Below are 26,197 nucleotides of genomic sequence, written 5' to 3' on the forward strand. Positions count from 1 at the left end.
CAGCCCAGAATAGTTTCAAAGTCATGTAAATGAATGCAATTAAGGTATTGCTTATCATCTTACATAGTTCAGATGAAACCTTATTGGATAGAGAGATTGTTTGCTTTATGAGGAAGGTCAAAATAAGGTTAAATTTTATTACATAAAATGATTTGGTAATGTTTTTATTTAGCTGCTGAAAAGTAATGTCCTAATAGGAAATGATAATGCTCTTTTTTCTTTTTTCTTTAAACCCCTGGGAGGTCTTTTCAGGGTTTTTGTTTGTTTGTTTGTTATCTGTCTCTAACAGTTATAATTCTATTTTAAGATGATACCAACTGTCTACTTCTAAAATTTTGGGAACATTCTGCCCTTAGTTATGATTCTGGGTATCTTTGACTCATACATGTAGGTGACATTTCCTGCTGCTGATGGAGGGTTGCTTAGGAGCCGCTGATGTATGTGCGTAGAGAATTTGTGTTCATGTGCAATTACCAGGCCAGTTGGTGCAGGACCTCGGACAGCAGGATTGGAGTCCTAGTTCAGAAAGGGGATCTGCCACCCTACTAGGCTGATTGTCTGTAAGGGAAGGGAGAGCATTAATATAGATACTAGAAGAGTTTTGCTGATGAAGGATTGTGTGTGCATGTGTGAGTGAAGTAATTAAAAGGCAAGTATTCCTCATTGTAGTTGGCTCATATAATTACCCTCTTTCTTTCATGGTATTATTTTTACTTCAGCATGGTATATTATTGAGGAAGTCTCGAAGATCCACCGATTGGTGGAGCCGGTCAGCTCTGGGCCTTGCACCGTGTTAGGTGTTGGAGGACTCAAAGATGAATGAGGGGTTCACAGTCACAGTGAGAGTGAGAAGAAGCACGATGCCCAGAAAGTGCTCTGGAAGCATAATGGTCAAAGAGCCTGCTTGGGTAGGGTGTTGAGAAAGCATTACTCAAAGAAATCTGATACCTCTATGTGGTTTTAGGGTAACTACAGACACTGGTAAAATAAAGTAATGATGGAAAGTAGCTACTGTATTTTCGGAAGTTGAAGTTGCCATAGTGGGATCAGGGTGTCTGCGTCTCGCCTTCCTTAGGACCAACTAACTTCACTGTCCATTAGCCTGTTGATCAATATAAAGTCCCCTCAGCTACTGCAGTATTAAAGTACAGCCTGTGTCTCTTGATGGTCAGAAAGTCTTCACCCGCTCCTCTATTCCTGAGGGTATAAACTTGCCCGCACGTTGATGTCATTCTGTATCTAGAAGGCTTCTAAATCTCAGCCTAGCATTTTTTGTTCCTAGTGGTCTAGAGAGAAAGAGAGAGGAAGAAAAGAGGTGTTTCAACTCAGTATTGATTACAGAATACTCCTAGTAGCTTTTCTCTCAGAATTCCTCTTCATTAACTTCTCACCTTGAGAATAGGTAATAGTGTTTATGTAGTATAAAGACAGTGTATTTTGGTAAATGATTTTGTAAGCAGATTGTTATCAGATACGGTCAACAGCTATGCCCGAGGAAAGCATGTAAAATGAAAAATATTTTTTATCTTACATCTTTTTTGCTATTTTTTGAGATAATTCATTTTAGTCAATGATTAACATTTCATTGTAAAACATACCATTGAAATTCTTTGAGATAAGAGGCACTTGAAGTAATATTTATTTTTCTTAATTTTCAGGGAGTTTCTGGACTGTGAGCTATTTCAGACCTCTGTTCTCAGGACCCATTATTTTAACAGTCAGGAGACACACATCGGAAGGTATTGTATTTTGTCTGTTGCTCCATTTAAAAAAAAAAAAATAGAGTTAAGCCTTTCCAATTATAGAAAGAATATTATGTTGCATTTTGTTCTTTGTTTTTAAGTTTCAAATATTGATTAACTAGTTGTCTGATGTTTGTAACAGAGGAGAGGGATATATTTCAGTGTTGGTAATTCTGAATTTTGTGTAAGTCAGTAAAAAAAAGCTGCTTTGGGGGGCTGGCTGGTTAGCACAGTTCATTAAGCATCCCGCTCTTGATTTCCACTGAGGTCGTGATCTCAGGGTCATGAGATCAAGCCCCTCGTGGGGCTCCTCACTCAGCAGGGAATCTGCTTGAGATTCTCTCCCTCTACCCACCCCCACTCTCTCTTTTTCTCTCTCTAAAATAAATAAATAAATCTTGTTTAAAAATCTGGCTTAGTGGGATGCCTGGATGGCTCAGTCGGTTAGCATCTGCCTTCAGCTCAGGTCACGATACTAGGGTCCTGGGATTGAGCCCCACGTCAGGCTCCCTGCTCCGTGGGGAGCCTCCTTCTCCCTCTGCCTGCTATTCCCTCTGCTTGCTCTCGCTCTCTCTTTCTTTCTCTCTCTGACAAATAAATAAATAAAATCCCCCCCCCTCAAAAAAAAATCTGGCTTAGATAGAAACAGTGTTGCCTATTTTAAGCACCTGAAGTATTTACATTTTACCTTTTTTCATACAGGACTATTTTAAAGAATGTTTTCATTTGAAAATGAGATATTGAAGGCACTTATTTATCTAAGGCAGTATGGAATAGACATTAAATTAATCAGGCAGGGCTAAAGTCCTTCCTGCCTCTGACAACTCCACCTTGTAGTATAGGGATCAGCTGCTGTCTACATTTCTGCCAGTCTTTCATCAGGATCCCTGGACACCTGACTCTGCCTCTGTCCATCTGCTAAGTTCCCTATCTGCGTTATCACGTGGTTAGATCAGTGTTGCATAATAATTCATCTGCTTGCAAAGCCTGAGTCTCAGACATGTAATGTATTACTAGGAAGGAAGGAACTTACCTGTTTTATGTTTTTGTCTTTTGTGACCCCAAGACCCCATGTGATTGCACTAAAATCGACTAAAGTCAGTGGTGAAGACAGTTCCCTTTAGCCTTATCCAAAGTTTCCTTCTTAATATCCACCTTTAAACCTCCCCTAAGTTTTGTGTTTTCCTAAACTTGCCTGCTTTCTTGCTTGGAATAGAAATATTTAATAAAATAATGTATTTCTTGAAGTTGTAGTGAATAAGCCAACTTCTTTGAATACATATTTTCTTTATTAATTGGATATTTATTATTTATATTCACATGAGATAATACAGAAATCAGTGTCACAGAGTTTCTTAATCATTTGTCAAACCACATGAATTACTAGGACTGATTACATTTACAGTATTTTATGTTTCCTAGTACAATATATTGAACTTTTAAAGTAGTAACTTTATGTGTTTAAAATTCTTCACCATTGGCAAAGAGACATTTTCTCCTTCCTCTTGTCAGTTATGAGAGGGAGAGTAAAAGTGAGTAAGAAATTTAAATAAGTACATTAGGACTATAAAAGAAATTGTAAGTGAACCCCAAATGTTAACTTTAATTTTGACTATTACCAGTGAAAGAAATGATATGATCAGAAGCTCTGGATTTTGTGACATCTAGTTACCTTTTTATTTTGGGGGAGGGGTTACTAGTATTTATTATTTTTAAATTTAATTTTATTATAGTACTGGTATAATTAACACACAGTGTTATAGTAATTTCACATATACAATGCAGTGATTCAGCAATTCCATACATCACCCCATGTTTAACACGAGTGCACTCCCTAATCCCCATCACGTATTTCGCCCATCCCCCACCCAGTTCTCCTCTGGTAACCATCAGTTTATTTTCTATAGTTAAGAGTCTGTTTTTTGGCTTGTCCCTCTCTCTCTTTTTTCCTTACTTGTTTGTTTTGTTCTTAAATTCCACATATGAGTGAAATCATACGGTATTTGTCTTTCTCTGACTGAGTTATTTCACTTAACATTATACTCTCTAGCTCATCCATGCCATTGCAAATAGCAAGATTTCATTCTTTTTTAATAGCTGAATAATATTCCAGTATATATTATTTTATATATATATGTACAGACATGTGTTCCTCTGTATATATATGGCAGTTCTATTTTCAACTTTTTGAGGAACCACCACACTGTTTTCCACAGTGGCCGTACCATTTGCATTCAGTGAATACCATTTGCACTCACCAACAGTGAAAGAGAGTTTCTTTTTCTCTACATCCTCCCCAACACTTGGAGTTTCTTGTGTTTTGTTTTCAGCCATTCTGACAGGTATGAGGTGATACCTCTTTGCAGCTTGGATTTTGCATTTCCTGATGATGACTGATGTTGAACATCTTTTCGTGTGTGTTGGCTATCAGGATGTCTTCTTTAGGGAAATGTCTTAAAAATGCCCATTTTTAATCAGATTACTTGCTTTTGGGGTGTTGTATACTTCTTTATATGTTTTGGACGCTAACCCTGTATTGGATATGTCTTTGCAAGTATCTTCTCCCATTCACTAGGTCGCCTTTTAGTTTTGTTGATTGTTTCCTTCACTGTTGCAGAAGCTTTTCATTTTGATGTCCCAGTAGTTTATTTTGCTTCTGTTTCTCTTGCCTCAGGAGACCTATCTAGAAAAATATTGCTATGGACGATGTCACAGATCTTATTGCCTTTGCTGTCTTCTAGGACTTTTATGGTTTCAGGTCTCACATTTAGGTCTTTAATCCATTTTGAGTCTGTTTTTGTGTGTGGTGTAAGAAAGTGGTCCAGTATCATTGTTTTGCATGTAGCTGTCCAGTTTTCCCAAGCACCATATGTTGAAGAGACTGTCTTTTTCCCATTACATATTCTTGCCTCCTTTGTCAAGGATTAATTGACCATATGATTGTGGGTTTATATCTGGGCTCTCTATTTTGTGCCATTGATCTGTGTGTCTGTTTTTGTGTTAATACCAGACTGTTTTGATGACTACACCTTTGTACTGTAACTTGAAGTGTGGGTTTATAATACCTCCAGCTGTACTTTTCTTTTGCAAAATTGCTTTGGCTGTTCGGGGTCTTTTGTACAAATTTTAGGATTTTGTGGGGGTACCAGGTGGCTCAGTTGGTTAAGTATCTGCTTTTGGCTCAGGTTATGATCTCAGGGTCCTGGGATCGAGCCCCACGTTGGACTCCCGGCTTAGCGGGGAGCCTGCTTCTCCCACTGCCAATCCCCAGGCTTCTGCTCTATCTCTCTCTCTAAAATAAATAAATAAAATCTTTTTAAAAAATTTAGGATTTTTTTTTCAAGTTCTGTGAAAAACACTGTTGGTATTTTGATTGGGATTGCATTAATGGTATAGATTGCTTGGGGGTAATTTAAACCTTTTAACAGTATTTGTTCTTCTCATTCATGGAAAGTTATCTTTTTAAATTGAAGATAAGAATGTACTATTACAATTAAATATTTGAAACAGACATTCAGATAGTTCATTAGTTATACAGATGCTTGTTACACTTTTCAAGTCATGAATTATCCATTTGTGAAAGTTTATCATTAATCTCAAAATTAAGAGGATGTTTGAATAAAGTTGAACTGGTTATGATATTTTATTAAAAATGCAAATAAATTCATTTTAGTTGTAGGATTAAGTAAATTCAGAATAAGAATGTAAATTCAAAATAGGAATTGGTTTTAAGTAATTCTTTTGAAACTAATGATACTTAAGACCCTTTAAAAAAAAGTTACTTTTAAAAAACAAAACAAAACAACTTTTTACCAAGGTATAACTTCATGTAGTCAAATAGGCACTCTTACTTTTTTTTCTTGTTACACATAAGCATACCCTGCATAACTAACACCCTACTTCAGAAGGTTGTCTTTCCCAGTCAATACTACCTCTACTCAACAGAAACAAATCTATGGCATTTTTGCCGTGTGTTTGTTTTGCCTGTTTTTGACCTTCTTATGGCTGGAATCACGTAATACGAACTCTTGTGTCGGAGCTTTTCATCAGCATCTTGTCTCTGAGCGTCATCGTGTGTGTGTCCTGTGTTTCCCCAGTTGTCTGGATTCCGTTGTGTGATCACACCACTGTTTCTCCTTTCCACTCACTTTAGATGAACATTGAAGAGCTTTCCAGTTTGGGGCTACAAATAAGGCAGCCATGAATTTTTTTTTTTAGATCATTTGGTAGGAATAAGCGTTCCTGTATGCACAGGAGCCGAACTGCTGAATTGTGGAGCATGTGTTTGTCTGACTTTAGTAGAATGCAGACTTGGAGTGCTCTTTGGGATATTTTGGGATATTTGGGAAATGTCAATCAGTGTATCTTTTTGTAATGACAGATTATACTGTGATACAGACTTATTTTTCTCCAATTTTGTGCAAACTCCAAAGTTGTTTTTTTTTTTTTAGGAGGAATGAAATTTTTCCCATCTATTAAAAAGAGGTTGCCTGTTTTCTGATGCCATTATGGCATGTATTTGATCTATGAAACTTAGATCTCTCCTAACCCTACTGAAGGAAAATAGGACGTAAAACCCTCCCATATATATTTACTACTGTGGAAATACTGAAATTTTAAATGAAATCAGACATTTTATACATGAAGCTTTTATCTTATTCTTGAATTTTGGGATACCTCTTGAATATCTAAAATAATACACTCTACAGTCACAAAAACTTACCTTAGCATTTGTGATGAATATTTCTTTCTACTTTTATCTGTGTTGTGTTCATCTTTTTGGTGATCTAAAGTGAAATTATTCATTCTAGAACATAAGTACTTGAGAAAATTTTTGTCAGGTCTTTTTCTCAGTCTTGAGAGCACTGATGTTCATTCAAAAAAAGTATAATGTAAGCTACACATGTGATTTTAAATTACCCAGCAGGCACATTAAAAAAGGAAAAAGAAACTGATCATTTAATAAAATATTTTATTTAACCCAGTATCAGCAAAATATATTTCATTGCGTAATTAATATAAAATTATGAGATATCTTACATTTATTTTCATATAGTAGGCTTTTGAAATTCAGTGTATATTTTCACTTATGTCATTTCTCAGTTAAAACTAGTCATCTTTCCTCTACATTGTTAGAGCTTGGAGTTGAGGCCACTGCCTGGCCAGTGAACTTGCAAGTGTGGGTAGTACTACACGAGGAGGGGCAAATCTTTTGCTCACAAGGGGCTCTGTTTGGCCCAGTCAATGAATGTTATAGTAATTCTTACTGCAAGTGTGTGTGCCTGTAAATATATATAAAAGTAAAATTGAAAATTAAAATTGAAACGATTTTGAAAAGGCAAACTAGTCCCTTTTCAGGTGCTTCATAGCCACATGTATCTAGTGGCTATCATATTGGACAGCACAGCTATAGAATTACATCTTGGGTTTTTAAAAGACAAGGCTTCAGTCAAATTCATATCTAGTTATCCCTTAGGGGCGCTAGGTGGCACAGTCGCTTTAGCGGCCCACTCTGGGTTTGGGCTCAGCTCGTGATTTCAGGCTCCTGAGATCGAGCCCCGCGTTGGGCTCCACAGCCAGTGAGGAGACGCTTCAGATTCTCTCTCTTTCTGACCTTCCTGCTCGTGCTGTCAGAAGCTAATATACCATCATTGAGTGGGTCTCAAACTGCCTGTTTTTCCTTCAGTGTTGAAATAATTAACATTTTCTTTGGTTGAACATCAGATAAAGCAATCCGCCCATGTTTAGGGAACATGTATGAAAAATACATATCTTTAGACCGCAGAATCGAAATCTGTAACAGCAGATGAGTCCTAGCTTCCATCTTACTCTAGGTTATGTGATGGATAGAATTTTAATCTTATTGTATGTTTCTTTTTTCCTTTATTTATTTTTTTTTTTTTAAAGCATGGCTGGTTCAATTTGAATGTGATAAAACTGAGCGATGTAATTCCACTATCTCCCGCATAAAATAGGGCAGTTAAAAAAAGGTTATATTTATACATATTGGTGTACCTGTGACTTTCATCAGTTAGGATATTTAAAGGTTACCTACATTATGAGGGTTAATTAATGTTTCTTCATGCATATATTTGCCAAGTAGGATAAATCAAAACATATGCTACCTCATATGAACTTAGGTCGAATTTTACTACCAAATTGCCTTGCTTTAAGCTTTTTTAGTGTTCAGAATGTGGATAAGGTTCTATTGACCTTTGAATATGGTCACATGTGGAGTTGTTGTGAGGGATAGGGCTCCTTGAGCAATACTGGCCGTAATTGTATATGTTACCTGTTATTTTGGATTCTAGATCTGAGGTAGCCAGTTTACAGTTCTACTCACTAACTTTTTTTTTTTTTTTTTTTAAGAGTACTTAACCTCTTCCTTTATAAAAGAAATCAACTTTACTTTTTTGACATCCAGTTCTAACAGTACAGTATTGGCTGCTTTTTAAAGATGAAAATCATCCTTCTGTTGAAAATCCCTCATCTTGGTTGTAGTAAAATTTAAAGTTCTGTCTTTGCTGACCAGGCCATCACATCTTCTTAATTAGGCCTTACCTGGCGACCACTCCACCCTGAGTGGAGGCCTTCCCTCTTTCCTTTCTCCACTTTTCTTTTTCCGCAGCACTTATTACATTTAAAATTACCAACATAAAATTTTTTTAAATTATTGTTTATTGATTATTTTCCTCTTCTAAAGTGAAAGCTCCCCAAGGGCAGGAATCTTTTTATGTTGTGTTCATCACTAATATGTATGAAAGAAGCAAGAATAATGCCGGGTTTCGATTGGTACAGCTACTATGGAGCAGTGTGGAGCTTACTCAAAAAATAAAGAACTACTGTCTGATCCAGAGTCCTACTCCTGGGCATATATCCAAAGAAATTGAAATCAGGAGATTGAAGAGCTGTCTGCACTCCTGTGTACATTGCGGAAGTGTTCACAGTAACCGAAACATGAAAGCAACCCAGAGGTCCGTCGGCATGTGAATGCATCAAAGAAAATGCAGTATTTCCATTCCTTAAAAAAGAAGGAAATCCTGTCATTTGTGACAACATGGATGAACCTAAAGGACATTACCTTAAGTAAAATAAGCTAACCAGAAGCACAAATACTGCACGATCTCGCTTCGGTGAGGACTCCAAAAAGTCAGACTCACAGAAGCAAAGAATAGAATGGGGGTTACCAGGAATTGGGAGGAAGAGGGAACTGAGGTTTTGGTCAAAAGGTGTAAACCTTAAATTACGCAAGAGGAATAAATCCTAGGGATCTGCTGTATAGCACAGCACCTGTAGTTAGCAATACTGTATTTTATACATAAAAATTTGCTAAGAGGTAGGTCTTATGTTAAGTGGGCAAAAAGAGGTCAGAAAGAAACTTCTCAAGGTGTTGGATATATTTATGGCATTGCCTGTGGCGGTGATTTCATGAGTGTGTGATTACTTCCAAATTCATCAAGTTGTATAGCATTTTGTATATCAGTTATACTTTTAAAAACTGTTGTTGCTTGATGACAGGGATTTAGAAGGAGCTCATAAATATTTATTGACTAAGTATTTCTTGAATGTGTGGACAAACTACACTTTTTTTCCACTCCTGGAAATTTGCCTTTAGGAATTTTCTGGGGGCAGGGAATATTTAAAGCAAGAAAAAAACAAAGATCTTCAGTTGTATATATAATAATTTATTTTGATAATTTGAATTCGTCAAAAATAGTTTATTCATCCAACTGATACATGTATTACGCCTCTGAAAGGTAACAAGTAAATTATTATGGCCAAGTAATTTATCTTTTGGGTATTTATATGTGTATTTTTCCATTTGGGTCATAAAAATAATGTTGGTAATCAGTTAAAGAAATATATTTATAAGATACTTCTTCTTGTGAAATATAGAGACACACTTTGTATTTTGGCATCTTAAAATTAGTATGAATCAAATAGACTTTGATAGTTTTTAAGAAATAATTTATATGTAACAAAGTATAGATTACTTTTCAACTTAGACGTTTTCTTTTCTTTTCTTTTTTTTTTAGTAGACGTTTTCTACTTGTAGTTTTTAAAGTTTTATATTTAGGTCACCTACAATAAATATCTTTAAAATAGTACAAAAATGTAATCAAAGACTTACATTAACAAGTGGTGTATCCTACCTTAAATACATTGAAAGGAGTTGTTATAAGTGGTTTTTCCAGAATGGTGAATGGTATGGTATGTGATTATATCTCAGTAAGGCTGTAAAAGATGTAAAAAATATTTTAAAAATTTTAAAATTAAAAGAAGTTTTTTTTTTCCAAAGTAGAATAGGTAACTTTATGTGATAATTTAAGCAGTTTTTCTTGCAAGTCTGTTTACAAGTGTTTGGTTTTATTTTATGCCTTTATTTATCAACCCATGATCTATCTGACCATTTCAATAGTCATTTTTATGAGAACAGGAAGAATTATAAGTTTTGGTTTATTTCTTTCTCCTTCCACTGCCGTTCTCCAAATTCAAGCATTCATACTTCCTGCTTGCGAGACAGTTACTGCTGTCGCTTTCTAACTGGTCTTTTTGCCTTTTCTTTTTTATTATTCAACCCATTCTACATACTGTAGGAGAGTAAACCTCTCAGAAGAAAGTATTAATAACTCTGAACAAAGGCCTTTGCCTAACAAGATAAAGGCCAAGTTCTATTTTTATCTGGCTCCTACTTCTTATCCCAACATTGTATTCCATTTGCCTGGGCCTCAGAGACATTAACCGCACATTTCTTCTGCGTTGTCTTGTGATCTCTGCTCATTTTCTTTTACCAAAAAACTCTACCTGTCCTGTGATTTGAATAATCACCCTGAAGTGCCCTCTTCTGTTCTCCCTTAGTAGTTGATGAGTACCTTTCACACTGCATTTATTTTATTCGTCTCTTCTGCAACATTGTAAACTTCTGAGGGGAAGGGATCATATGTTTTATAAGTCTGCGATTCATAAAGCACCCAGCTTCAAGCCCTGTGTGTATGGGATGATAAAACGTTGATGAGGTTGATGAGACAGCAGCTCGAGGGTGTATCCTGGAGCTTTAGATACAGTTAAGAAAAGGATACACATTCATCATGTACGGTGCGTAAGGTGCAACAATTTTTACATGTGGCTCGTGTGAAGATTTTACATGTGGTTAGAAATTTGTAGGTTCCAAAGTATGATCTAAGCATTTGTGATAGTTCTCAAACTGTGTTTTGTGGACTTTAAGTTTCTTTGTCTTCATGTAAAATACATAGAATGTTGTTTTAACGTTCCTTACCTGACTAATGACAAGATTGATTTGGTATGTTAGCTTGAATGTTTACTGTAATAAGTCTCTTTACCATTCATCTGAAACAACAAAGAAAATAGAGATGCCTTTGGGAAAGTAATAAATTACCTGTGTGGTGAATGCAACAATTTGAGAGATGAATGAATTTGAAAGTTTTGTTAACAACTTCCCAGAATTGATCTTTAAGTCATTATATTGAATTACATGGAGTAAAAAAAATTTTTGAAGGGCATCATCTCACAGATTTCCATAAGTTTCTCAAAGGTGACCCCATCCCTGCCAATTCTATTTCCTAGGAGTATTTAAAATTAAATAGCTTACCAGGCTAGTAGACGTTCTAAATGGGACTGAAATCAGAATGATGACTTTTTTTTTTTTAAATGGGGATATAGTTCTGGTGCTCAGAACAGCATCTAGAAATGGAGTAAGTTTCTGATTTTTCAGGCATTTCTTTTTTTCTACCCCCTCCCCAAAAAAAAATCTGGATATCATGTATATCTGGGTTATAGCTGTGGAATTAATTCAAAGAAAGAGATAGGTTGAGGTTCCAGGGAGGAAACGGTTTTATAGAACCAGCATCTTGAACCATGAATACAGTCACCACCGTAGACCCTGAAAATAGGTTCCCGTATGGTCTTGTGTTTATGGGATTATGGTTTCTAAATCCTCCTTACTCGTGGTAAAATGTGATGTGCAATTTGGATACTGTTCTTTTGGCAACTGAATAGGTTTGAGAAGTTAACCTTACAGGCCATCCCGGTATATTTTAGGTGGTTAGTATACAAAGCCTTTACTTATTATCTAGGTCATAATAGAAAATAGCCTTTAATTTTTTAATGGTGCTTAAATATTTGATCCTTCAGTCTTTTTTTGTTTGTTTGTTTGTTTGTTTTGTTTTTGTTTTTTATATTGCAGACAAAAATTTTGAAGGAAAGTCCAAGTGTTTACCCTAATAGAAATGGATAAAGCCTGACAGTGAATGGCTGTGAATTCTGGACAGTGAATGTTAAATGTTACTTTGACAAGTGTATTAAAAATATGTGCACGGGGTTTGTATTAATACTGAGTCCATGCTAATTTGCTATTTTCACAATAATTTCAGTAAATAAGAAATAGATAAATAACACTTTCATTTTATTTAAGTACTTCCATGGGTTTCTATTAAGGGTGAATAGTATTTGTTGGAAAGTTGCATATAATTTAAACCTAGTCTGGTGACCACAGAATGCTATTTTCTTAGTTTTTAAGTCTTAGTGTAACTTGAGAGAAGGCAGAAGTAGCTGTTTCTTTGTCATATGTATATATATATATAAAACCAAAGGATAGACAGTTGACCTTTGAACATGGAGGTTAAGGGTACCAGTCCCTGCAGAATCGAAAATCTGTGTGTAATTTTGAGTCCCCAAAACTTAACTGCTAATAGCCTACTGTTTACTGGAAGCCTTCCTGATAACTGTGAACAGCTATGTGTGTTACATACTGTAGTCTTATTCTTAATTTTCTTGTATTTTTAGGCTACATGGTTCTTCCATTTTTTCAAATTGTTGCAGATCTCCAAAAAATTTTCCAATATATTTACTGAAAGACAGTGGAGCTACACAGTTCAAACTTGTTCAAGGGTCAGTGGCGTTCCTTTTACTCCTTGTGCAGATCCCAAGAGTAGTCCTGTCATGGCCACAGTTTAATACAGTGACATGAAAAATGCTGGTCTTAGAGTCGCAGGTTTGACGTTTGAGCTGTAGCTCACCAAAGAGACTGTTTAACTTGAGTCTCAAGTTTCCCTATCTGTAAAATAAGGACATAACCTACATCAGAGGAATATTATGCAAAAAGTAAAGGAGAAAGTAAGTTTGTTGTCACCCGGTGAAATGTTCTAGAAAGATAATGTTTTATTGACAAGACTGTTAATTCTGTATATTCCAAAAGAATTAAAATAGGTTTTTGGATGACTACTGTTTTACTCAATAGCACACCCTTCTAAATTAGGACCTCTCTTCCACACATTATGCATTCTTCTTTTTTTGCTTCTCTTCCACTTGAGGAGTTTTCACAAACCCTGCTCCACGCTTTTGGACGCCTTTCAAGTTTGAACCCGTTACCATCTGCCACCTACTGACCCACTTCTCTCTGCTTCCTTCAACTGTGCTCTCCCCATACGCACTTGCTTATTTTTGGTGGGTGATTAAATTGGCCTTCATTTGATTTTTCCAAAGATCTAGATTAATACAGGGTTATAAACAGCAGCTCCCGAATGTGTGTGAACTGTAAGGCAAGGTAGAGAGGGGCCCGTAAGTAATAATACTCTTTTCTCCCCCTCAGGAAGACAGTTGTCAGAGAAAACAATGGATAAAACCCCAAACGGACTTGTTTTCCCTTTTGTTGTGTAGCACTTAGAGGTTTGTAAAATGATTTCTGCCTGCATATCCAGGTTAAAAAGTTTTCAGTATAAAGTATTAGTTTGTAAAGTGACTCACCACGTATGCAGGCACTTCAAAACGCGTGCCCTTAACTACTATTTGAATTTTTATAGGTTTGTAGTTTTGCTGACTGCAAGAAAATAAAAGGCCTAGTGCCAGTTTTTACTGGGTCAAGATTTATTTTAATGTATCAACATTTCCTCAACGTTTTGAAACTTTAAAAAGTCCTAGAGATTTTCCTGCAAAAAGGCTTCACAGACTTTATTCCAATAAGGAAAATTCAGGGTACTTATGCCATGGTAGTAACAAAAGCAGTATATTTGGTAAATTTGTTTACAGAAATTGCCAGACTATCCTAGAGATGTATTTTTGTTTAAAGAGGAAAGGACTAGTAATTACATTTGTACAGCTCCAGGCAGAGGAAATTTGACCTGTGATTTAAAAACATACTGTTGGTCTTTCATGAAATGATCAGCAGATGGGTTGACCAAGGCAATGGGTCTGACACTGTGGAGGCTTCCTTCGGTCGCGGTTTGTTCGATGTGTTACAGGAGCGCACTGACTGAATTTGAATCCCAGGTCTACCCCATAACTGTTCATGACTTTGGGCAAGTCACTCCATGGCTCTGAAGCCTTAGTTTCTTCATCTGTCAAGTTGAATAGTATCTGTTTTATAGATAATGATTAAGTGAGATAATATGTGACTTAGTATGATTGTTAAAAAACAAAAACAAAAACTGGCATCTGTTTGCCATCTAGTTAATAAAAGTTCATTATAATGGCTGGGATTCAACCCTCCAAATAGTAGTTTTAAAAACTTGCATTTCTGGGGCACCTGAGTGGCTCAGTTGGTTAAGCCACTGCCTTTGGCTCAGGTCATGATCCTGGAGTCTCAGGATTGAGTCCCACATCGGACTCCCAGCTCCACGGGGAGTCTACTTCTCCTTCTGACCGTCTCCTCTCTCATGCTCTCTCTCACTCTCTCTATCAAATAAATAAAATCTTAAAAAAAACAAAAAAAAAAACAAAAACTTGCCTCTCTAACGGGTATACTTTTAGTTCGCCCATGTGGCTCAGTCAGTTAAGTATTTGACTCTTGATTTCGGCTCAGGGTCATGAGATCAAGCCCTTTGTGGGGCTCCGGCTTAGTGTGGAGTCTCTGACCGAGATCCTCTGCCTCTCCTTCTGCCCTTCCCCCATCCGCTGTCTCAAATAAATAAATAAAATCTTAAAAAAAAAAAAAAGTACACGTACCATGATGGGCACTGAGTGATGTATAGAATTGTTGAATGACTATGTTGTACACCTGAAACTAATATAACACTATGTTAACTATATTGGAATTTTAAAAACTTGCTTAAAAAACCTTGCATTGCATGTTGAGAGTCAATAAAGTATGGAAATATATTTAAGATTTCTTTAAAATCTTTAGGAAGCCATGTTAGAGTCAAAACAGTGTTTATGGGGTGCCTGGGTGGCTCAGTGGGTTAAGCCTCTGCCTTCAGCTCAGGTCATGATCTCAGGGTCCTGGGATCGAGCCCTACATCGGGCTCTCTGCTGAGTGGGGACTCTGCTTCCTCCCCCCTCTCTCTCTCTCTGTCTGCCTCTCTGCCTACTTGTGATCTCTCTCTCTCTGTCAAATAAATAAATAAAATCTTAAAAAAAAAACTGTTTATAACTAATAGACTGAATTTGTCGTTTTGGATAAGTGTGAATCCTGACTCTTGACACCTGCTTTGTTGACTTTGGACTAACCATCTTACCTCCTAAGGCTCAGTTTTCTCATCTGTAAAATGGGGATAACTCAGTAGGGCTGGTTTTGAGAATTGAAAGACTAAAACCATGGAAAGCACTTAATGTTGTTCTTGGCACAGTAAGTTTTAGTTATTGCTAGTCCATAGATACCCTTTAAACATGGCCTTTAGTACTTGTGAGAAGTATAGGCTACATTTTTTTGATGTAACAGTTAATGTTGGAATTTTGGAATTGATACTTTTTTTTTCCATTTGTATAATGCTTATCTAGTTGACCTAAGATAAAATACTAAAATATTTTGAATCTCCTATTGTCCAGATAGCACTTAATTTATATTTGGAAAAACACATTTTTATATATCATCTACTGTGGTCGGAATGTTTATTTTCCCCTCAAAATTCATATGTTGAAATCCTAATTCCCAAAAAGATGGCATTAGGAGGTAGAACATGGTGCTTAGATCATGAAGGTGGAACCCTCACAGTGGGATGAGTTTCCATATAAAAAAGGCCTGAGAGAGATCCCTTTCTCTTTCTGCCATCTTTGGTATAGTGAAAAGATGGCCATCTCTGCACCAGAAGGTGGATTCTCCCTGGATACCATATCTGCATGTACCAGGATCCTAGACTTACCAGCCACCACTGTGAGAAATCAGTTTTTGTTGTTGATAAGCCACCCAGTCCATGGTACTCTTGTTATAATCACAGCCTGAATGGACTAAGACAGTATCCATTTTTTTGAACAATTTTATGGCTCTGTACTTTTAATCCAGTCTTTAATCATGTTTCTGCTTTCCTTCCTGCGTCATTGCCTGAGAGTGACCCAAAGGAGAGGCAGGGAAAGCAGGAGGAGGCAATGTCAGTAGATGGTCAGCCTTACCTTGATCAGATGTACTCGCAGGACTAAAGCCCTCAGCTAAATTGATTCATGTATACTTTTTGAAGTATTACCAATAGAATAATTTTTATTGCCTTTTTACTATTGTGGAATATGTGGAGAAGATTTTAAAGGAAATCTCTACTTTTCCCACCATCCTTCAGTGATTTTTTTCAGAGCCATGATTTCATCCAGTAGTTTTTCCAAGTGGCAGCTAATCAAAGATTGGCAATTAAATAGTTACCATAGGGGCCCCTGGGTGGCTCAGTGGGTTAACGCCTCTGCCTTCAGCTCAGTTCATGATCCCAGGGTCCTGGGATCAAGCCCTGAATCAAGCTCTCTGTTCTGCGGGGAGCCTGCTTCCCTCTCTCTTTCTGCCTGCCTCTCTGCCTACTTGTGTCTCTGTCAAATCTCTGTCAAATAAGTAAATAAAATCTTGAAAAAAATAGTTACCATATATTATAGTCATTATATTAAGTATAGAGTTAAGTTTATCCTATATAAAGTTAATTTTTTTTTAATCTTCTGTTTGGTGCCCTTTTTGTTTAAAGGAAGTTGTTTAATGGCATAGGGATTTTACTTTTGTAGGAATTTTCTAAGTTTATAAGACCTTAACAAGGAAACACTATAGTTCAGTAGGTTCTTACAGTGAGAACTTGAAAGAGAGTTTTGGATAGATAAAACTTTGGCTTTGTTACCAATGATTTGTCTTTGAGTTAAAAACCAAAACCTGATGACTGTTAGCCATTGCACTCAAACCATTACTGAATCACCAGATCCCCCTTCCCTGTAAATCTACAATTACTTCATGGATAAAAGGGTCCCCCAGCTGCCGTCCAGTGTGTGTACACACACAAAGGAAGTGTAATTATTTATGTTTAATTCATCATGTCCTGATTTTGTGTGGCCTTGAGACCTCTCACATCCCTCCTTACCACCTAACTTCCTCTCTTTCTCCTTCCTTTTCTTCCTTCCTTTGGATGAGTACTGATAGTTCTGCAGAACCTGGTTAGGCAGATAGTGGTTTAGAGCACAATTCCCTATTTAAATTATTTCAAAGTTCTATATTTAGATTGCCTTTGCTTTGGTCATATGTTTCTTTTCAACTCTTCATTAAGAACGCACTGTTTATAAATTAAATTCCTGTGAGAAAATATGACTCATATTGAGAGATCTTGTTTTATTGTCATATGACATGTTCGGTAGGCATGCAGCATAAAAAAGGCGAAAAACACCTGACATCCATCTTCATTTTATTTGATTAACACATTGCAGGAAACTGTGGCTATTTAAAAACTTTTTCTTTCTGTGTTAATTAAAATACAAGTAATTAAAGACCTAACTAAAATAACTTAAATAATGAGGGATAAATATCCTACCAAACATGAAGTTTAAAATACAGGTACCTAATTAATTGTCATAATAGTGTGATCAGGAATGCACATGCTATTTTCCATTTTTCTACTCTGTTGTCTTGAATGTTCTGGCGATCTTTGGTTACGAGGTAGACATTTTTTCTATACTACTTTTTTTTTTTTTAAGTGAGAAAAACATTTTCTAGTAAACCCCATTGGCCATAATTGCCTCATATATCTGTGCCTAAACTCCTGACTGGCAGAGTAAACATTACTTGTCATGGTGGCTTGACCTAATCAGGATTCAGTTCCTAAGAGGAAGAGAGTGAGTGTTCTGCCAGCAAGTGAGAAGGGGAAGGTATGTCTTTGAGAGGGCTGTCACGGTAGATGATACAGCTAGGGAAGTTCATAGTTCTGTTAATTCTACAGGCTTCCTTATGGGATCACAAAATATAGACAGGTTGCCTTGATTCATTCAATGTATGTTTATTGAGTATCTACTGTATTCTAGTTATTCTCTGTCCTAAGAATAGAGCAGTGACCAAAAAGGGGAAAAAATCACTGCCCCTTTGAAGCTTACATTTTACTGATGAAACAGACAAAGAGTATACAACTGTTCAACTTCCTATGAACTGTGCTGAGAAAAAGCTGAACCAGAGAAGGGAGCTTGGAAGGTTTGTGGCAGGGATGTATGAAATTTTAGATTATGTCCAGGGAACCTTTCACTCAGAAGATGATTTAAGTAAAGGCTGAGTCAAAGTGGTACATACAGCTCTCTGAGGAGGAGTATTCTAGTCAAAGCCCCTGTGGGTGAATGAGAGAGAGTCACAGGAAGTGAGGTCAGAGTGAGGTGCACTAGATGGTTTTGAGCCGAATCACTTTGGCGGTTGTGTTAAGGAGAGCAAAGGGCATTAGAAACAGAAGTGGGGAAAAACCAATCAGGAAGCTGTTGTAATAATCCAGAAGAAATGATGGTGACTTGAATGGGGACAGTGAGAAATAGTTGGATTTTAGATATTTCCAAGGCAAAGACTACAGAATTTGCTGACGAATTGGATGTGGCTTGTGAGGAGAGGACAGGCATCTAGGATGCCAGCCAGGTTTTTAGAATGGAGTTGATATTATCTGAGATTAGAAGGAACAGGCACTTGGTCATTGACATGTTAAATCTGAGATGTCAGATAAACAATTTATAGATGTCAGATGGAGATGTCAAATAAACAGTTGGATATGTACATATTTTTTAAAGATGGTTCAATATATTTTTAATAGGGTAACATTGGTCATTAATATAAATAGGGAATGTCTTTTAAAAGAATATAAATTTAAAAACAGAAACCATAAGAGAGTAAGGAAACAGAGAAGTAAAGTGTATATGGGGAGGGATATTTTATGTTCTGTTGACCAAATATAGGGAGATACTGGAAGGAATCTTAGGATAGACCAATGGGGGGAAAATTTATGCACTGAGCATTTATTTAGTGCCCAATATATTCTAGTTTCAGAAATTGCACAAGAAATATATTTATTCTTTCAACCAGTACCTCATTCCTGAAGCCCCAACCTTTGTCAAAAATACGCATGAAAAGTAAAATGCACCACAAGGACCAGTGGTGTGCATGGGTTTAGTTTTTGCTTGTTCCCTTTATAACATGATGCAACATTTTCTCTAAAGGACGTCTGTTAACCAAGAAGCTATGGTCCCCGTCCCAATTTCCTCAGTATTGTGCAAACTATAGGTAAGACTCAGGCATAATATTCAGTTGTGATCCAAGCCAGGAAAAAGAATTGCTATTATGTACACACACACACACACACACACAGTATATATATATATAATGTATCAGGATGAGTGGCTTTTCTTTTGAAGAGGAATTAGTCCAAGATGCCCTTTAACCAGATTTTCAGTCTGTGTGTATCACATAAAGTGCTGAGAAGCACCTTATAAAATACCTTTTATATTATAGATAATAAATATTTAGATAGGAAATTTGATTTAGAGCATCATTAACATTTCTAACTTATTTTTAAACTTTTAAAAACACTATGCTGCATGAAGTAAGTGTTGCTTGATAATACGTGCCTTACCTCTAATGCAAGGTTGTTGAGGAAATTGAATTATCATGGGTTTTGTCAGATCAAAGTATTGTATAATGAGTATAAGGAATTGTTTATTGGGCAAACAAATTTTGCTCTTTAAGGTGGGTTAGGCTTTTCTCATCACACTTTTGGCCAATCAGAATGAGTATATAACCATTAGCCTATAAGACCAATGAGGGGAAATGCTTAGGATTAGAGGGGAAATACTGTCTAGTCAGAACCTGAAGTATATTGAATTACTTCGGTTTGCCTCTTTCTCATGTTAAGTAATTTTTGCAACGTGACCATCTCCCATGAAAGAGTTCTGCAGATTTGCAGTAATTAAGCAAGCATTTATGCTAGTTTTGAGACCAAATTGACAGTAGATATGAATTAGCCTCATTCTTTGGTTGACCGAGCTCTAAGTTTTTATCTACAAATCTACCTTCCATTTCCGTGGAGTGTATCTCTTTATATGCTCCTTTGCTTTTGTTTTTGAAGAGGAGATTTAGGAAAATCTGTTCCCCAGCAGTTTAGCATTTGTTCATGTGTGCAAGTTAAGATGCTTACCTAAACAATATTTTTATCAAAGTAAAACTCTGTTTTGCTATAGCATGGCAGCTTATTTTTTATTATGCAATCAGGAATATATTTATATTTTAAAGCATAATACTGAAATGATCTACCAAGAGTCCACCAGCTGACATGGAACCAGAACTTGACTAATAAAGTATACATCTACCAGCATATGCCTCTTCTTCCCTGTGGCGCTGCCCTTACTGCCCTCCCTGACCCCCTGATCCCCCAATCATTCTTCAAGTTTGTGTTTATCATTTACTTTTTAATAATACTGCTTTTATCACATGGGTCTTTAAGTAATATGCTATTTAGTTTTACTTTTTTTTTAAAGCTTTATAAAAATGGTAGCATTCTGCATTAGCATTCTGCATCTTCTGAGACTTGCTTTTGTTCTTTGTGTTTTTTTTGAAATTTATTATCATATGTAGTTTGTAGTTCATTTATTTCACTGCTGAGTAATACTTCATTGTATGAATGTATTTATTTTCTTGTTGGTAGATATCTGGATTGTTGTTGCTGTTGGGTATTTTTGTTTGCCTGTTTCTGGGCAACTCTATATTGAGTTTGATGTGTATCTGTATGTTGATACAGATATGTTTTTGCTATTAAAAGCATTGCTAATGTCTGCGTTCTTTTATATGTGTTCTGGAGCACATGTGTAAGACTCTAGGATACATACCTGGGAGTAGAGGTGTAGAGAATTATGAGCATTATATGAGTATATTAATCAATTATGCAAATTAATGCCAGTTGTTTAACATATCATTAGGCCAGTTTAAATACCACCAATAACAACCAGAAGGTCCCAGTGAACCAGATCATTGCCAAACCTTGGAAATCTCAGGCTGCTTAACTTTTCTGAATATAGTAGCTACAAAATGACATCTTACTATTTTGCTTTTCTGTGATTGCCAGTGAGATTGAACATCTTTTTATGTGGTTACTCAACATTGGTATTTTTCTTTCATGAATTTCTCATTTATGTCTTTTGTCCATTACATACTCAAAACTATGCATTAAATATATTTATTTTTAAAATTTTAAAAATTTTTAAATAACACAATGAGGAGGAAAAATTTTCCCCAACCAATTTTTCCCCAACCAATCACCCATTCAGGGTGATTGAGGGGTGATGAGGCATCACCCCTGAATAAATGAGTGTATATTTCCTACAAACAAGGACATCATCCTATAAGCCACAATAAAGCCATCAAAATCAGGAAATTAACATTGATGCATTACTACCATCTAATCCTCAGATCTCATTCAATTTTCACAAGTAGTCCCAATAATGTCCTTTATAGCAAAAGGATCTAGTTCAGAAGCACAGCTTGCATTTTACTTGTCACATCTTTTCAGTCTCCTTCAATCTGGAACAGTTCTTCAGTCTTTGTTTGACTTTGAAGACCTTGGCACTTTTTAAGACTCTGCTGTATAAGCCACTTATTTTGTAGAATGTCTCTTCCTTTAGGTTCAGCTGCTGATTCCTAATGATTACGTGCAAGTTAATGTATATTTGCAGGAATATCACGGATGTTACGCTGTGTCTTCTCTTTGTATCTTGTCAGGTGACACACGATTTTCATTGTGACCCATTACTGTGTATGTTAACTTGATTACTTGATTAAGATGGTGTCTGCCATGTTTCTCTACTGTGAAATTACTCATTTTTTCTCTGTGTTTAATAATTGTTTTGTGCAGAGGTCCTTTAAAACTAAGTGACTGTCTCCTTCCCCATCAAGCTATCATTTAATTAATTAATTTGTATCAGTATGAGTTCATGATTCTGTCTTTTATTCAGTGAGCTCTGATCAGTAACTGTTGTTCCTTATTTTGATGCTCCCCTTGCCCCGATTTAGCGAGAGGGATTCCTTTAAAGTTGGCTTCTGTGTTCTTTTGACATGTCATTCATCAATCATGCTGCTACTACCAATTTCATTCCTACACGAGAGTTTAGTCACATTTTTCCCCTTTCTTTTTTTATATCCCCTTCTCTAACACTAAGAAACTTGCCTATCATTAGCCTAAATGTGTTTACTTAATTTGACCAGTTCCACTGGGTGTCCTCAGTCTGCCATATCCATCGCACCCTCCTGCCCAAATTCTCTTTAAGCTTAGAAGACCCTTCATGTGGAGGCCCCCTTCACCCTGTTTGGATTCCTGCATTCCTACATGCACCGCACAGTGCATCTTTTTATTGGCACCCTCCTGCCCCTGATCAGTCACTCACATCTGCTGTTAGATCACTGGTGGGCAGGTCCTGCTCCAACCCACACCGCTTTGCCAAAGCTTGGACTCTGACTCCCACACCTCACTTTTCCCTCCATTCCAGCATGGTACCAGCTTCATCCTGCTCAGACTCTCACATCCCTAATCAGGGATATGTTTTTGTATTTTTGCCTATTTTTATTTTTATTTTAAAGATTTTATTTATTTATTTATTTATTTATTTAAGTGAGAGGGAGACACTGCACCTGAGCATGAGCAGAGGGAGAAGCATCAGGAGAGGGAGAGAATCTCAAGCAAACGCCCAGCTGAGCCAGAAGCCCTACACAGGGCTTTCTCTGGTGACCCTGAGATCATGACCTGAGCTATAGTCAAGAGTCGGAAGGCTTAACCAACAGAGCTGCCCGGGCACCCTTACATTTTGCCTAATTTTTTTTTTTTTTAATTTTTATTTTTTAAAGCTTTTTTTTTTTTGAAGATTTTATTTATTTATTTGACAGAGAGATCTCAAGTAGGCAGAGAGGCAGGCAGAGAGAGAGAGGGAAACAGATTTCCAGCTGAGCAGAGAGCCCGATGCGGGGCTTGATCCCAAGACCCTGAGATCATGGCCTGAGCCGATGGCAGAGACTTTTGCCTATTTTTAAATAAAATGTTATAGGATACACACACGTGTGCACACACACATATTCCAGGCACCGTAATTATTTTTTTTTTAGGCAATGTGCTTTGTGGTATTGTAGTTAATCTTTTTTTAATTTTTCCTTGTTGTGTCTGTTGATGAATGGAAGTTTTTAATTATAATGTACTTGAATTTATTAATCATATGCTTTATAGTTAGCCCTATTCTGTGTCTTAAGTTTTAAATCTTCCGTACTCTGAATTCAGAAAGGTAGACTCATGTTTTTTTCAAAAATATTAAGGGCTTGTATTCTCAACTTAAAATTTTAATCCCTCTTGAATTTATTTTTTACATGTTGTGTGGGAGGGATTCAATTTCTTTTTATCCCCCAAATGAATAACCAATTCTTTCAGCACTGTTGACTGATTCCTTCTTCCTTCAGTGATCTGCAGTGTTGTGACTTTTGTCAAATATCAACTCATAAAACCTTTTGAATTTCAATCGGCATTGCATTAAAATCAGTTGAATTTGGGGGGAATTTTTCATTTTATGATACTGAATCTTTCTTTGATGAATATGGTATGTCCTCCTGTTTATTAGGTCATATTTAATGTCTTCAGATAAATTTTCAAGTTAACTTTTATTCTTTAGGTACATTTTATTGTTGGATATTTTTTAAATGTTATTTTCTGTTTGTTACTGGTGAGTAAAAGTGCAGTTGATTTTTTTTTTTTTTAAGTGTGGTTTTGTTTGTTTTTGTTTGCAAGATTTTATTTGTTTATTTGACAGAGAGAGAGAATGAGCACAAGCAGGGGGAGGGACAGGAGAGGGAGAAGCAGGCTCCCCACTGAACAAGGAGCCCGATGTGGGACTAGATCCTAGGACCCTGGGATCATGACCTGAGCTGAAGGCACTTAACCGACTGAGCCACCCAGGTGCCTGCAGCTGATTTTTTTTTTTTCTTTTTTTCAGAAAGATCACAGTAGGCAGAGAGAGAGGGAAGCAGGCTCCCCGCTGAGTGGAGAGCCCGATGTGGGACTCAATCCCAGGACCCTGAGATCATGAGCCGAAGGCAGCGGCTTAACCCACTGAGCCACCCAGGTGCCCCTGCAGCTGATTTTTTTAAAAATGATTTATATTTAGCCACAGTGAACTGAACACTAACATACCTGTTTAGATAAATGTTAGACATGCTCAAAAGAAAGTAAGATTAGAAGCCTAGATTTTTACTCTGAAATTACTTTTGATATTTTAATAAATCGTACATTAACAATCATCGTTTTTTTAAATATGGAACGCTTCACGAATTTGCGTGTCATCCTTGTGCAGTGACCATGCTGTTCTTCTCTATATTGTTCCACCTTTAGCATATATGCTGTCTAAGTGAGCATAGTAATCATCTGTTTGAATAGATTTTATTGAGATACAGTTCACATACAATAAAATTCACCCATTTAAAAGTGCTCTTTATAGTCACACGTGTACGCAGCATCACTACCATCTAATTTTTGAATATTTTCATGATCCTAAAAAGAAACCCTATACCCATGGTCAGTCACTCCCTGTTCTTATCCTTCCCCACTCCCAGCTCTGAGGCAGCTACGAATCTATTTTCTCTTTCTGAATTTGCCTGTCCTGGACGTTTTACATAAATGGAATCATACGGTACATGTTTTTTTGTGACTGGTTTCTTTCACTCAGTGTAATAATTTCCAAGGTTCATCTGTGTTGTAGCTTGTATCAGTACTTCATCCTTTTTGTGGTTGGATAATACTTTCTTGCTGAATGTATCCCATTTTGCTTACCCATTCATCTGTTGAGAGACACCTAGACTGTTTCGAGTTTTTGGCTGTCATGAATAATGCAATTATGAGCCTGCATATACAGATTTTTATAAGGACATAAGCTTTCATTTCTCTTCTATTTATACCTAGGGGTTAGACTTTCTGGGTCATATGGTCATTCTGTATTTAACTTTTAAGGAACTGCCAAACTGGTTCTCCTTAGCAGTTGTACCATTTTTCCCTTGCACCAGCCATAGATGAGAGAGGTGAATAGTCGCCTTGAAACTACTTTTGCATTCTCTAAAGAGGAGTTGCTATACATTAGGCTTATCTTTAATTGTGATTATTATTTTAAATAATGGGAGAAATAGCAATTTATTTTAACATCAGATTCATTCTCATAAATGAATTAAAATTCATTTTAAATGAATTGAGAAACACTCATTTATGATTCTATTTAGAATATATCCTTTTAATTTTTTATAGCCTTATTGAGGTGTCGTTTACGTACTATACAGTTTACCCTTCCTTAGCATTCAGCATGATGATGTGCAACCATCACCACAGTCCAGTTGTAGAACATTTCCCTCACTCCAAAGGGGTCCTTCATGCTTGTTGCAGTCAATTTCTGTCCCCTTCTCCTGTCCCAGGATATGATCTACTTTCTCCCTAATTAATTTTGGCTTTAGACATTTTACATATAAATGGAATCATATAAATATGTCTTTATATCTAGCTTCCTTCACTAAGCATTACGTTTCTTAGTTTTATCCTTGTTGCATGAATTATTAATTCCTTTCTGGGGTATTTTTTGTTTGTTTATTTGTTTGTTTGTTACTACTTTTTGCTTATCCCTTTACCAGTTGATGGATATTTGGGTCGTTTACAGTTTTTGGCTGTTATGATTGATACTGCTATGACCATTTACATACAGTGACATATGTTATCATTTCTCTTGGTTAGATACCCAGGAGTGAAATTGCTGGGTCATGTGGTTAAGTATATGAATAGGCTGTTGAGAAACGGCCAAACTGTTTTCCAAAGTGGCCGTGCCATTTTATATTCTCATCAGCAATGTATGAGGGTTGCAATTTCTTCCTATCCTCCCAAACTTTGAATTTTTCAATTTTAAAGATAATTATGGCTATTCTAGTGCGTTGTGTAGTGGAATATCATTGTGGTTTTATTTGTATTTCTCTATTAGGTAATGATGATGAGCACCTTTTTATATGTTTACTTAAATATTAATGCATCTTTGGTGAAATACCTTCATAACTTTAGCCCATTTTAAAAAATTGTTTTATTTTCTTATTCTTCAGGTCTGAGGGTTTTAATATGTTAGACACCATTTCTTTATCATTTGTATGATTTGCACATATTTTCTCTTATTTCGGGGCTTGTCTTTTACCCAAATTATGACTTTTGAAGAATTTGATGAAATCTAACTTTTCCATTTTTCTTGTTCATTTTTTAATA

The 26,197-nt window shown here is 36.3% G+C and overlaps 1 protein-coding gene and 1 non-coding gene across 4 annotated transcripts in view; one reads left to right on the forward strand and one right to left on the reverse strand.

Annotated features, from left to right (window-relative positions):
• Positions 1-26,197, forward strand: part of NRIP1 (nuclear receptor interacting protein 1) — a 100,094-nt gene that overhangs the window by 18,218 nt on the left and 55,679 nt on the right. For all 3 annotated transcript variants that reach the window (XM_044251106.1, XM_044251104.1, XM_044251107.1), the window contains exon 2: positions 1,659-1,739. The gene's annotated coding sequence lies outside the window, so the exon portion shown is untranslated. The remainder of the gene's footprint in view (positions 1-1,658; positions 1,740-26,197) is intronic.
• Positions 24,222-24,328, reverse strand: LOC122910982. Its single transcript, XR_006385331.1, has one exon. It is a non-coding gene; the product is annotated as a U6 spliceosomal RNA (small nuclear RNA).

Source organism: Neovison vison, chromosome 6 (assembly GCF_020171115.1).
Source record: "Neovison vison isolate M4711 chromosome 6, ASM_NN_V1, whole genome shotgun sequence".
NCBI classification, from domain to species: domain Eukaryota; kingdom Metazoa; phylum Chordata; class Mammalia; order Carnivora; family Mustelidae; genus Neogale; species Neogale vison.